This window comes from Beta vulgaris, chromosome 3, assembly GCF_026745355.1.
Source record: "Beta vulgaris subsp. vulgaris cultivar EL10 chromosome 3, EL10.2, whole genome shotgun sequence".
In the NCBI taxonomy this organism is placed as follows: Eukaryota; Viridiplantae; Streptophyta; class Magnoliopsida; order Caryophyllales; family Amaranthaceae; genus Beta; species Beta vulgaris.
The window spans coordinates 13,504,058-13,518,023 of NC_079204.1; the positions used below are offsets into that span (position 1 = coordinate 13,504,058).

The 13,966-nt window shown below is 32.4% G+C and overlaps 1 pseudogene; it reads left to right on the plus strand.

Annotated features, from left to right (window-relative positions):
* The first annotated feature begins 11,154 nt into the window (after positions 1 to 11,154).
* LOC125495498 (uncharacterized) overlaps positions 11,155 to 13,966 on the plus strand; it is a 16,630-nt pseudogene continuing 13,818 nt past the window's right edge.

The window sequence follows — 13,966 nt, forward strand, 5'->3', positions numbered from 1 at the left end:
CCATTTCCTTTTCTTCTTGAATCAGGAACTTTATGACTAACTTGTGAAAAGTTCGAGAAGGAAATCAGATTCATAATTATCTCGATATAAAACAGTTGAACTAAATTGAACTGAACTGAACTGAAATGAATAATGATATGTGAGAGTAAAAGTATTATCCAGAGCTGAATTGAACTGAACTGAAGATAAGCTGGGGAGAACATGCCCCTAAAGTACCTTATAATTAACTTGTGAACACGACAACCTATCACTCGCCGGCGACATGTGGTGGTTATCCTCCCTCTTTTCTTCTTTAAATTAATTTATATAATCTGATTTTGTTATCTTAGCTATTTTTGATTAAGTTTTGTAATTATAAGTAAAGTATAGACTAGTAAAAGAAATCAGATTCATAATTATGTTATAGTTCTTGTAATAATTCTATTTTTCAAATCTGATTTTTGTAATACTTGTGTATATAATGGTTTAAGTTGGTTTTGTAAATAAAGTATAGTAAAAGTTAAAGGAAGTCAGATTTTTGATTCTACTATTAGTTTTTAGAATGATTCTAATTCTCAATTATGATTTTATTACACTCATGTATATATGTGCAAGTTTTGTTATTATAAACCAAGTATAATATAAGATAACAAAAAGTCACAAAAGTCAGATTTTACAAGCATATTATTAAGTCCTAAATATGTTAGTTTCAATGAAGTTTACAAAAAGAAAGTTTAAACAACAAGAACGTTTATTTTTTAATATTTAAAACATCATATTTACATAATTGGATAAGTTGATTTTTATTTTAATAATATCGAGGACTTAGCACTAAAATACTTTTACTATTCGATTATTAGGTCCCAATTTCATAAGCGGAACGTTTTAAGTAGTAAGCGAGGATTCTCCGTTACAATGCAAGGTACGTACGTGTACTAGTTCAATTAGATATATGTTAGTATCATGCTAAGCTATGAATTGTTTTATTGGAACTTAGAATCATGATAGGTAACTATTGGTGGTTATGATTGATGAGATTGTTTGGTAACATGAAATCAATTAGAAATTTGTATGTATTCCCTTGTTGTATGACTTGTGAGTTGAAATGAATTATTATTGGTATGCGTAATTCTATCGTATTACAAGCATAAAATGAGAATTGGATTGGAATCCTGTGATTTAATGTTTTAGCAAGGATGTTACAAGAGGTCGCCTAAACTAAAGAATTAAGCAATGTATCTAAGAAGGAAAATTAATGATTATATGTTTAATGTTATGTGAATGAATATCACTAAGAAGGATATTTGGTGATAAACTTGAAGTTGGAATCCCTACAAGTAGTGAACAATGGGGGGAGTATGAGATTTGTTCTACCTTCCTACAAAGGCCTACTGTGACGACAGTAGTGTCCTTATAAATTTTGATAACTCAAGTAGGCGGAAGGTTTTGTACAGTCTTGAGGGTATGCATACTAAGGTGATGTGTGAAGCAAAACGAAACCGCATTTGTATTCCATCAAATAGACCAAGTTGTCTATTAAGGATTAAGTAGCTCGTATGATTCTAGAAAGATGACGGTGCCCGTTGGTTGCCAATTGAATTATAAAATTAAATTAATAAAATGTATTACTCTCGTAGTATCATGTCTAGGAATGATTCTTATTACTTTGATTATGCTTGGTATATTATTTCATTGTTTAAGTACATACTCAGCATAGGTCATTGTTTGTTATTTGTGTTTGTTTGTTGACCTATGATAAACCTTTGATATTCAATGGGAGAGCAGATTATGAATGTTGATGCTGCTGCATGAGTTCGACCATACAGGGGATACTCTTCGTTTTATGAACTTTTAAAGTAGTTTAATTGAACCTTTTAGAGTTTATTTATGAATTACTTAGTTAATGATTTTAAATAAAACAGGGTCAATAGTGATTCTCGAGTTGTAGTTAGCATTTTATTTATGCTGCAATTTAGTTTTCATAATAAGGACTAAATTAATGTTTCAACTTAATGTTTTCATTTTAATAAACCCTGTGTTTCATCAGAGTGGTAACACTCCAAAAGTCGATACAACATAGTTTAGACATGTATGGATTTTGAGGGTGTTACATTTATTGTTTAATATGTTTTATTTGATTAAGTGGGGGAAGAGGAAGTATATGTGGCAAACTAACATGTTTTTGCCTTGGGTTTGGATTAAAGATATGAATACTACCTCTATCCACAATACGAGCACCATTTTTCTCTTTTGAAAATAAATCTTTTATGGTTGTTTATTAACATAAAATTTAGAATCACTCGTGTTAAGTAAAGACCAATATTGGGAAAGAATGATTCTTGACCATTCTTGTACCCTTATCCCGAGCTCGATTGTCTTTCGTTCATTGACCATAAATTGAAGTCATAACCGGGAAACCTACGTTGGATAAATTCCTAATTATTCCTTTTGTTTTAACATATAAATATCCAAATAGGTTTATGAGTCTTGTTTGGAGACTTGTTTGTAACTTTTTAAGGTAATCTACAAAATCAAAAACCTTCAAATGAAGTAGTCAAATCCACGATCAACTGTTTAATGAAGTATTTAAAATCTGTCTAGATGGGGATGAAAGTTATATTAAATCAGATGCTTTAATTAATCAAGATAGTTTTCGTAATATAACTAGTAGTTTGGCCTTGGGATTCCCGGGGATTAGTTACAATTATCAAATATCTTTTTTTATTTATAAATTTCATAACTGATTTTATTAGCTTTTCATAATTTAGTGTGAAATTGGAAAATGGGCGTTGCGCCATGATAAGTTGCTTAAAAAACATTCTGAGAAATAAGTGAGGTTAAAAATAATAATCTCAATGGAATTTGGGTGAAAGAATGTTATTACCTTAACAAAAATGTTAAAAGATCAAAAAAACTTGTCTATGTATTAATAGTTTCATATAAATATAAGAGTTTATTATGTTTACTCTGAAACATTAAACATTGAAATCATAGTAGATTAGTGGTTAAACTCTCACATTTTATTTCAAAGGTCATGTTTTCGATTTCTAGTAGCTACACATTGTTAATATTTTTAAATGAGATTATAAGTACTGGAAACTTGAGAAGAGTGCCACGTGCCATATACATTAGAGAGTGTCATGTGACACTGTCCTTTTGATATGATCATCTTTCAATGTACTTCCTCTGTTTTTTTTAGTTAACCCGATTCCTCTAGGCACACTTGCCAATTTACTAATTTGAACCCTTATAAGTTTAATCATCAATAAGTAAAAATTATAAAAAGTTGCTATTTGAAAATATACCCTGGTCTGATCCGCTCCGAGGCAAAAAATCTGAGCCAACCCCGAGAAAAAAAATCTGTATTCGACTCCGAGTTGGAGTAGGGTCGGAGTCGGATCTCATCGAAAATCCGACTCATCCGATCCAACTCCGACATAATCCTACATAATTCAACTATGACTTTGAGGCAATTTTTTTAAAAAAAAAAAGGTAAGAAGAAAAAAGGTTAGGAGATCCTCCGCACGACGGGAGCTCCTACCTTATCAGTTACAAAGATATTATGGAGGGCAGAGGAAGTACAAACTACTATATTGAAATGAGTAGCTATTAACTGACCAACATTAGCTATCCTATCCGCTGCCTTGTTTGCTTCCTGGAAGGCATGACGTATCTCCCATGACTGAAAATCTTTTAGAAGGTAGTTGATGTCTCGGATGATGTTGGAGATCTGCCAGGGTGGTGACCTGATGCCTTTGACTGCGTTGATGACCATAAGATTGTCGCCCTCGATGAAGATGTGTTAGATATGATTCTCAAGGGCTAGGAGAATACCCTAATGAAGAGTTGTAGCTTCGGCAATCAAGACCAAGGAGGAGCCAAGATTAATTGCGCGCTGAGGCTGCGAGTAGGTCTCCAGCTGAATCCCGGATAATAATGCCTGTTGCAGCAAAGTCACCACGAACCGAACCGTCGAAGTTGATATGAAAGATTGGGGAGGAGGAGGATCCCAGGCGATGAGGATGGAGTTGTTGTGATGATGGGGGGTGGTGGGGTGATTTGGATGGGTACGACTTTGAGGCAATTAGTCTTTTTTTTTTTAATTTAATGTATCATTTATGTATATTCTAACTTTGACTTTAACTTTTAAGGCAAGTGGTCTTATTTTATATTAATATTATTTTATTTATGCTATATAATATATATGTAAAATATATATATATATATATATATATTATATATTATATATTATTATATATAATATATATAGGATTAAGTTCATATGAGAACCACCCTTATGGTGAGAACCGTGAGAACCACTCATTTTTCCTCATTTTACGAAGATTTTGATCATTTCATAACATTTTTGCTCATTTTTTGTTTCACTTATTTTATGGTTTTGCTCATTTAACAATTTTGTACTCATTTATCAACGTTTTTGCTCATTTTACGTTTTGCTCATTTTACTTTTTTTTTCTCATTGAACTTTTTTATGCTCAATTTATGTTTTTCTTCTTTTACATTTTTGTACATTTTACGTTTTTGATACCATAATGTTTTCTACTCATTTTATGTTTCTGCTCATTTGTTACTTTTTTTTGCTAATTTTAGGAAGTTTTTGCTCATTTTATGTGGTTCTCACGGTTCTCACCATAAGAGGGTTCTCACTAGAACCCAACCCTATATATATATATATATATATATATATATATATATATATATATATATATATATATATATATATATATATATATTAAATATATATATATACTCCCTCCGTCTTTTTTTATTTGCTACAAGCACTTTTTCACAAAGACCAAGGAGGGAGTGGGGACCATTGACATAAATGGAATTAACAAAAAAGCAAATAGGTAAATTGTGGGACCTATGTATTATATATGGAAACATTTACAAAATCAAGAAGGGAGTGATGGCAAATTTGTAAATAAAGTGTGGGACCTATGTACTATATATGGAAATATTTGCAAATGTAGCAAATAAATTGAAACACCCCTAAATGGCAAAATGTAGCAAATAAAAAAAAGACGGAGGGAGTATATATATTACAAGATACAATACACATACCATGTCATTTAACTAAGTAGTACTTGGTCTAGTGGTTAGGAGAGCACCCTTTCAACCTCAACTCAAGGTCGGGGGTTCAATACCCACTAGAGACACTTTGAGGGTAGGGATTCCCCTTACCCTTCCCCCTTACTCTCAAGTATCTGACCCATCAAGACCCGAGCGGGGGTTCGGGCCACTTCTTCTTACGAAAAAAAAAATACCATGTCATTTAAAATAATTAATTTTAGGTAACTATATACTTTGGAAGATTTTTAATATCATTTGAAATATATACAAGTTTTTTTTATAATATAAAATCATGCATTAAAAAGTTGAAGTCGGATGTTCGGATTTCAAGTCGAATTCGGGTTATCGGAGTCGGGTGTTGGGGTTGTGTCGGAGTCGGATGTTCGGATTTGAAGTTTGGTAGGATTCGGATTCTCGCAGCCGGATACATGCCAAAGTTGGAGTCGGATGTCATAATTAAAATCCGACTTCTTGTAGGGTCGGAGTTGGATTATGTATAATCTGGTCCAAGTCTAACCCGTTGTCATTCCTAGTCATATGATACTGTTGCTTTGATAGGAACGTCTGAAACTATATTATAAGGATAATCTAGATATAGATATTGGCTCTGTTTGGCATTACTAGTTGAAAATAAACTAAAACTGATAAGGTGTTAGAACTGATAAGGTAACTGATTAGTTTAACAATCCAACTTGCGTGGACCCGGTTCACACTAAAAATAGTGTGGACCAGGCTCAGGCACGTGACCATAACACACCCTATATCACTTTAACATACACTATATCACTTTAACATACACTATATCATTGTAACATACACTATATCATTTTAACATACACTAAATCACTTTAACATACACTAAATCACTTGCTTTAACATACACTATATCACTTTAACATACACTATATCATTTTAACACACACTATATCACTTTAACATACATTATATCACTTTAACATACACTATATCATTATAACATACACTGTAACATACACTATATCATTTTAATATACACTATATCATTTTAATATACACTATCATAAACTCATGTGATATGGATCGGGTGCACACTAATTAGTGTGCACCGGGTTCATATTAGTTTTTTTATTAGTTTAACTGTTTGGCAAAATTAGTTTATTAAGTTGATAAATTATTTTAGCAAAATTAGTTGGTGTCAAGATTTTGGAAAGATTTTCCAAAATTTCAGTCACCTGATTTTGAAAACGTAAATTTTTTAACTTATCATTTAAGTCATTTTAGCCAACTTAAATTTTATTTTAGGTGCTCCCTAAACACTACTAATCATTTTAGCACCTAAAATATGTTAGCACTTAAAATATGTTAGCACCTTATCATTTAAAGTAGCTAAAATATTTCTCCAAACAGAGCCATTGTCTTAGGATTTTAGCATATATGGAAAAGAAATTTCCACAAGTTAGATGGCGTGTATTGCTGACTAAAGAGTATGAAAGGCGTAAAAAAGTCGGTCTTCACTATGCATTGCGAGCTTAGTCATACAAACCGATAGGAAAGTCTTATTAAAACATAAACGTGGTAATCGCAATTTGCGATTACCACGTTTATGTTTAAATAAGACTTTCCTATCGGTTTGTATGACTAAGCTGTAACCCTACAATGGAACCAAAAGCTTAGCTCAGCATCTCCTTTAGATCTCATTCTAAAATTTTCTGTGTCAGTTGATGTGAGAACTCATATACTCAAATACTTAATGTAATATAGGGGCAGATGACCCACCCCATGGTACTTTGCCTAATATGTGAGATAAACAAACCTTATCTTAATATATTGCCCCTTTTAACCCATATAAAAAAAATTAATGCATAAAAGAATGTGGATTGACTCAATTGGTGAGTTTTTCCATCGTTCCTAGCAAAGTTTAGGATTCAATTCCTATTCCAAGTATTTGCTTGGAACTTAAAGGGTGAGAGGGTGGGATTGAAGAGTGTTAAACTTGTAATGGACCTCTCTAGGTGGGAGCCCTATGCGAGGGCAATCAAAAAGATTTCTTCATACTTTTATAAAAACAAAAAAGAAACTTAATGTACAAAATTGAGAATACGGTAGATCTTTCCTCCCGATTCGAAGAGGTCTTGGGATTGATTCTCACACTAGGCAAGTTGAGATCTCCTTTTTCCCCCAACTTGTCAAGGTTTATTCTTACCTTATTTGAAAAAAAAAACTATATACCAAGCTAAGTTGCCTCTAGTGATTGGGATTGTGTCTTTCAACTCTGATGTTGGGGGTTTAATTTCAACCACGAACACTTTGAGGATATGGATTTTCCTTACTCTCCCCTACTTTCGAATTGTATAGCCTGCTAACTCGAGCCGAGTTACCTCGTGTGAGATTCCGGCCCAGTAAGACAATTCATCTTACCAATCCAATAAGAAAAGAATAAGTACCTATTCGCAACTATTTTTAGTTACACCATTTCTTTTTTTCACGTTTGTTGAGACGCTTCTTTGAACGTTAATATATGTGATTGCGTACAAGTAAAGTACTAAAACTATAAAAAAAAAATTGAGATGTGGAATCCTTGCATCAAACGAATCTAACAAGACCCCAATTGACTATATTTTTGCTTATATAATGATACCAAATATGTTAACAAAGTTGGTTGATATATAAATAGTGTAAAAACAAATGGTGCAATTGAAAAAAAATAGAGGAAATATACATGATCCTGATCACAAGAGACATCTACTATAATAAATCCTTGTAATCTTTACAGGATGCAACAATAATGGATAGATTGGAACTATATTTAACATATAAATTAGAAGAAAGACCCTTAGTAGAAATATCAGCAACATGCAACTGTGTAGGCACATGCCTAATCTTAAGTCCACCTTTGGCAACCATTTCGCGAACAAAGTGATAATCATCGTCAATATGTTTGTTAAGAGCATGTTAAACAAGATTAACAATGAGATAAGTAGCAGACACATTGTCACAATATACAACGACAGGATGACAGAGATTATAGCCAATATTAATTAGCTAATAATCGTCAAATAGGGGTAATCTCAACTATATAGGAAACGATTGTAACAACCCGCTCTTTCGATCTAACTAATCACACTTAACATTCACTAGCTCAAGTATATATCATTTAAAGAACCTCAAATAACATTCTCTTGAAGCGAAAACATAATCTATAAGACAAATCCTAGACCTGTGAGTCAGAACCCACAACAAAACAACTTCAAAACCAAATATAAGATTACAAATACTTTACTCAATCTCAAACAATATAATACTTAATTCTTAAATAAGATTTTGAGCTATAGCCATCTTGATATTCCAAATACAACCTCCGGATCACTAGTTTAATTACAATTTGATAACAAACTTTGAATTTTGACACACTCTGCCTCCAACACAATCTTGCAAGTTACTAAAGAAAATATAAAACGTACAAAAAATAAAAATGAGCAGAAAGATTAGTAAGGATGCGCTCTCTCCACCAGTTCAATTCAGATAAGTTTAGTTCAGTTCAGATAAGTTTCAATCAGGTCCAAACAGGGCAATAAGTTCCAATCAGGACCAATAAATTCCAATCAGATGCAATAAGTTCTAATCAGGTCCAATAAGTTCCAATTAGGTGCAATAAGTTCCAATCATGTCCAATTAAGTCTAATTAGGTCCAATAAGTTCCAATAAGGTCCAATAAGTTCCAATAAAGTCAAAATAGTCAATGATCAATAAATTTGAATTAAAATTTTAATTAAAGTACCACTATGATTATTATATAGTATTATATTTGTAATAATATTGTCTATAATTTTATTATTCATATAGCAATTAACTGATATGTTATTATTAAAAAAATTAATTGAAGTATCGCTATGATTATATAGTAGTATATTTGCATTATTATCTATTATTTTATTAGTCATATTACTATAGTCGATTATATAATTATTAAAAAATATTATAATCATGGTCATATAAGGTTAACAATAAAAAAAATAACATTATAATTGTTAGTCGAGTGCAAACACTTGAGCAACTACAAGAGGGGGTGAATTGTAGTTGGAGAGATTTTCTAACTTTTTGCGGAAATAAAGCGATCTTTGACTGAGAAAGATAAAAGAACATAAACTTAAAATAAATAAGAACACAAGAATTTTTACAAGGAAAACTTCCTAGGCCCAATAGGAAGAAAAACCTTGACCACTAAGGATTTTGACTCAATTCTCTTTAATATACTTAGGCCAAAAGACTCTCTTTTGTACAACCTAATATTGACCTTCTCTGTTCCTCTAGGAACTTGTTCCCTGTCACCTTGTTCCCCCTGAACAAGTGACTTTCTCTCTTGACTTCACTCGAAGTCTTTCTCTTTCTCTCTTTTCTTTCTCTTTCTCTTTTTCTCTCGAAATGATTACAGATTTTGTTTCACACAACCCAATCTTTAATACAGTGAATAATAATGAAAGAAGAGATGAAACCGAATATACTTTCACAGAAAATATTACAATAAAATTCTGAAAGCTTAATTCTTTTGTTCGTTACAACACAACTATAAGTAGATAATTGATTGTCCCCATGATCTTCTCCACGATCATAGTGGAAGCTAAAATTCAGCCACACTCATCCACTTTGTAGCCGTTAGAAATCCGTTGGAAGTTATGTTGTTACGGTTCTAAATCTTCAGCCACGATCACTTGCCTTAGAATTAGGTGGGCTGTTGTGGGTTATTGTAGTTCCTAAAATCTAGGAACTACTTCAAAAAACCCTCCTTTTTAGGTGCTGGAAATTAGCGCCTCATAAAGCTCTTCATCAATTAGTATTTTCATTTCCTGCGCATACACTAGCTTCCAAAAATATTATGATTTCTAATATTTTCACAAATTAAAGTCCATAATATTAATCATTGGTCACAAACACAAATAAAGTTAATAACTTAATTTTTGATTAAACTCTTAATCAATTCTCCATAAGTTATTAAACATGATATTTGTGATATAAAATAATAAACCTAAGATAAAATAACAAACCTAGATTATAAGATGAAAATAAAACAAATAAATCTAATAACACGAAATAAAATAAATAAATCTAAAATCACACGAAATAAAAGAAACTAAATTAATCAAAGATAAATATTTGTCATCATCAAAATAGTGAATACAACAATAATCATGGTCATATAATTATCAAAGAACATATGCTTTTATAAAAAATAACATTATACGGAGAACATAATGAATTTGATGTAGAACATTTTTGTTTTTCTATTTAGAATAATTGTGTATTCATGTAGAACATATTGAATTCGATGTAGAACAAGCCCCAATATAATCTAGCACATTTCATAGTTTAGAACAATTTAGTTTCATAAATGGAACATGTAACAACTTAGCTCTAGAATATTTTACTTTATAAAAAGAACATATGTTGTTATATTAGAACACTATCTCTGATTTATTATTTTTCATTCTAGAATGATGACTCAATTTAATTATTCTACAAAAAAAGTGGCTCAATGATTTGTATGAGCTTAGGGAGAAGTTGTGCTCTGCATATTCTAAAAAGTTCTTTTATGGTGGTATTTTTTCATCACAAAGAAGTGAAACGACAAATAAATCTATGAAAAGGAGACTTTGTAAGACACACGATTTATGTGATTTCTACAACTTATTTCTTGATGTCATTAGTGAATGGAGAAGTAAGGAAAATAGTCAGGTTTTCCAATGTAATAACGGTAACCGACATTTGGCATTTGCTCATTTGAAATAGTTGGAGCATGCTAGTCATGTTTACACAACTAAGGTGTATAAGATTTTTGAAGATGAGTTTATTAAAGGAATTGAATGTGGTCATAAGGTAATTTTTGTTAACACCCTATTGTTATTATGCCATATTGGTCGTCCCGACGTTGATTTGATCATGCATGAAGTTGGTTATAATGAAGTAACACATCACATTGAGTGCACTTGCAACTACTATAGTGAGGTTGGGTTTTGTGTTTAATTCCACTCTTTTCGTATTTATCACATGCATTATGTTTCTAAAAAACCTGATCAGTACATTTTGTTGAGGTGGACATGATCAGTGATGTGCTCAAAAGTAGAAGAGAGGAAAGCTAGGGATTTTGATTCTGTATCTTCTTATGTGTGGAGGGCTCAAATAACAAGAAATGTTGTGTGTTTGATAACAACTAGTCAATATGCTGACCCTAATGCAAGGTATGAATTAAATCTTGCTTTTTCAAGCACTAAGGATAAAGTTGAGAATATTATTGGTAAGGTTGGTGAAGCGTTGGTTGTAGAAGATGTTGAGAGAGTATTGATGGTGTAAAAGTTGGAAATTCAAATCATCGACCAAAGTATCAAAGCAATAGCATACCAAAGAGCACTATTGAGAAGAAATGTAATCATGCCAAAGGATGGAGGAAGAAAGTTGTTGCAAATGCTTTGAAAGTAAAGAATAATGCTCAAAATGCTATTAAGTTGATTTGAATACCTTTTACACATCTTTATTCATTTAGAACATTTCCTGTTTCATTTTAGAACTCTGTTCTTCTAAAATTAGAACATTTATAATTGCATGCTGGAACATTATATATATATATATATATATATATATATTATATATATATATATATATATATATATATATATATATATATATATATATATATATAAGTTGGAACATTGTTAATCTTGGTTTGGAATATTGTTAATCTTGGTCTGGAACCACTAGTAGAAAAAGAACGATTTGCGTCGCCCCATTTGTGTCGCATGAAAGGCAAAACGACGCAAAAGCCTAATTTACGTCGCATGTTGTGAAGAGTGCGTCGCAAAACATCATTGCATAAGTACTAGATACATGCCATATGCGTCGTACCCTATTGATGTAACGCATACAGCTCATGTGTGTCAGACACTGAAGCTCATCTGACGCACATCGCTGCATCCAGGTGACAAAATTTGAAGCCCTATTTGCGTCGCACTTAACTAATATGCGTTGCAAAAGGCTAATGTGCGTCGGATCCCTTGGCCCATACGACGACGCTGATCAGCCTAAAAGCCCAACTCAATTTTTTTAAACCCTAGAGTCTCTCCCTCACACTTTCTCACTGTCCTCGCTCACACACGTTCTTTTTTTCTGGCACCTCTCCCCCCCCTCTCTCTCTCTTTCTCTCTCTCTCACTCTCACTCACTCACTCACTCATGTCTCTCTCAACCCTAAAATCACTCTTCTTCCCATCTGGATGCAATTCTCTCTGTCTTCCAACAAGATGACGACGTTGAACTTGAACCCTTATAACACCCTGATAATTCTCTCTTTTCAGAAATACTTTTATAATATAAACTTAGAGAATTACCCAAGTATTATCACCCGTGTGATAACGTATCGGCTTATTCAGAATTTTGTAGCGGAAAACATATAACTAATAAACTTTAACCTTTTATTATAAATATATAAATAATTACTTAGAAATCAAACATTCTAAATAAGTCTACTGAAACAACTTAATAAATTACGTTCCTACTAATACAGAAAATAAAATATACTAGTTTACACATTCTCTCCATTCCAGATTTCCAATGATGCACATCTGCGAACCTGTAATGTCAATGCTTTCACTAGTGGCAAAAACCTTATATGTCACTTAGTAGTAGATGCGGCTTTACAAAAACCGCATTCGAAAAGCAACCAAAAAATGAGAGGGAAAAGATGAGAGGACAATCTGATGTGGTCCTTTGATGGACCGCATCAGATTTCAGTCCATAAAAACGAGGGTCTCAATTCAACGGAGCCCAACAAATATGGCCCAATTCGTTTATCCTATCAACCCTACAAATTCATGGCCCCTCATCTCTCACTCAACTCAACTCATTCCTCTCTTCTCTCCTTCTCTCCTCACTCAACTCAACCCTATCCCATTCCTCTCACCTCTCTCCTCACTCAACTCAAACCCATGGCGCCCCTCATCTCTCAATCTGAACCCATCCTCTCTCCTTCCTCCTCCCCCCTCCCTCCTCAACCATAAACCGCAACAACGAACCACCCCTCCTCAACGACGAACCGCAACAACACCTACGCTACGATGGCGAGTTCGTGAAGACCTCCTCCAAAGTCTTGGAGTTATCAAGCGTCTTCGTTCACGAACTCGCCGTTGTTCTTCCATCTCTCGTCTTCACCAGTCGTTCACGAACTCGTCGTCGTCTTCACGAACTCACTGGAGCCTTCATCCTTCGACGAATTCCAAATCTAGTTAGTTTTTTTTGTTTTATAATTTTCGTTTCATTTTTTTTCATTTTTTTTATATTTTCGTTCATTTTCTGTAATTTATGTTTTTAGTTAGATTTAGTTCATTTTTTTTCAATTTTTGTTCATCATCTGTAATTTATATTTTTAGTTAGATTAAGTTAGTTTTTTTTTCAATTTTCGTTCATTATTTTTCAATTTTCGTTCATTTATTTTCAATTTTCGTTCATTATTTTCCAGTTTTCGTTCATTTTGTGTAATTTATATTTTTTAATTAAATCTATTTTAGTTTTTACTGTCATTTTCAATTTTTGTTCATTTTACTGTCATTTTTTCATCTTTTTTGTAATTTTTGTTTATTTTCATTGTTGAATTGGAATTGTATATGTCTTTTTGGAGGTATATATATATTGTTATGGTATATATGTATAAAAGATTTTTTTATAAAAATCTTTTATTGTTTGCTGGGTATGAAAGTGAGCGTGAAAGGTGAGTGTTGTGATATGAAAAAGGTTGCAGACCTGCAAGTGGCAGGTCTGCAACTTTATTTTGGTAAAATGTTTGGCAAGCTGATGCGGTTCATGGGGAAAACCGCATAAGATTATGTTTTCCCCATGAACTGCGTCAGATTATGGTTTTCTAATGCGATTTT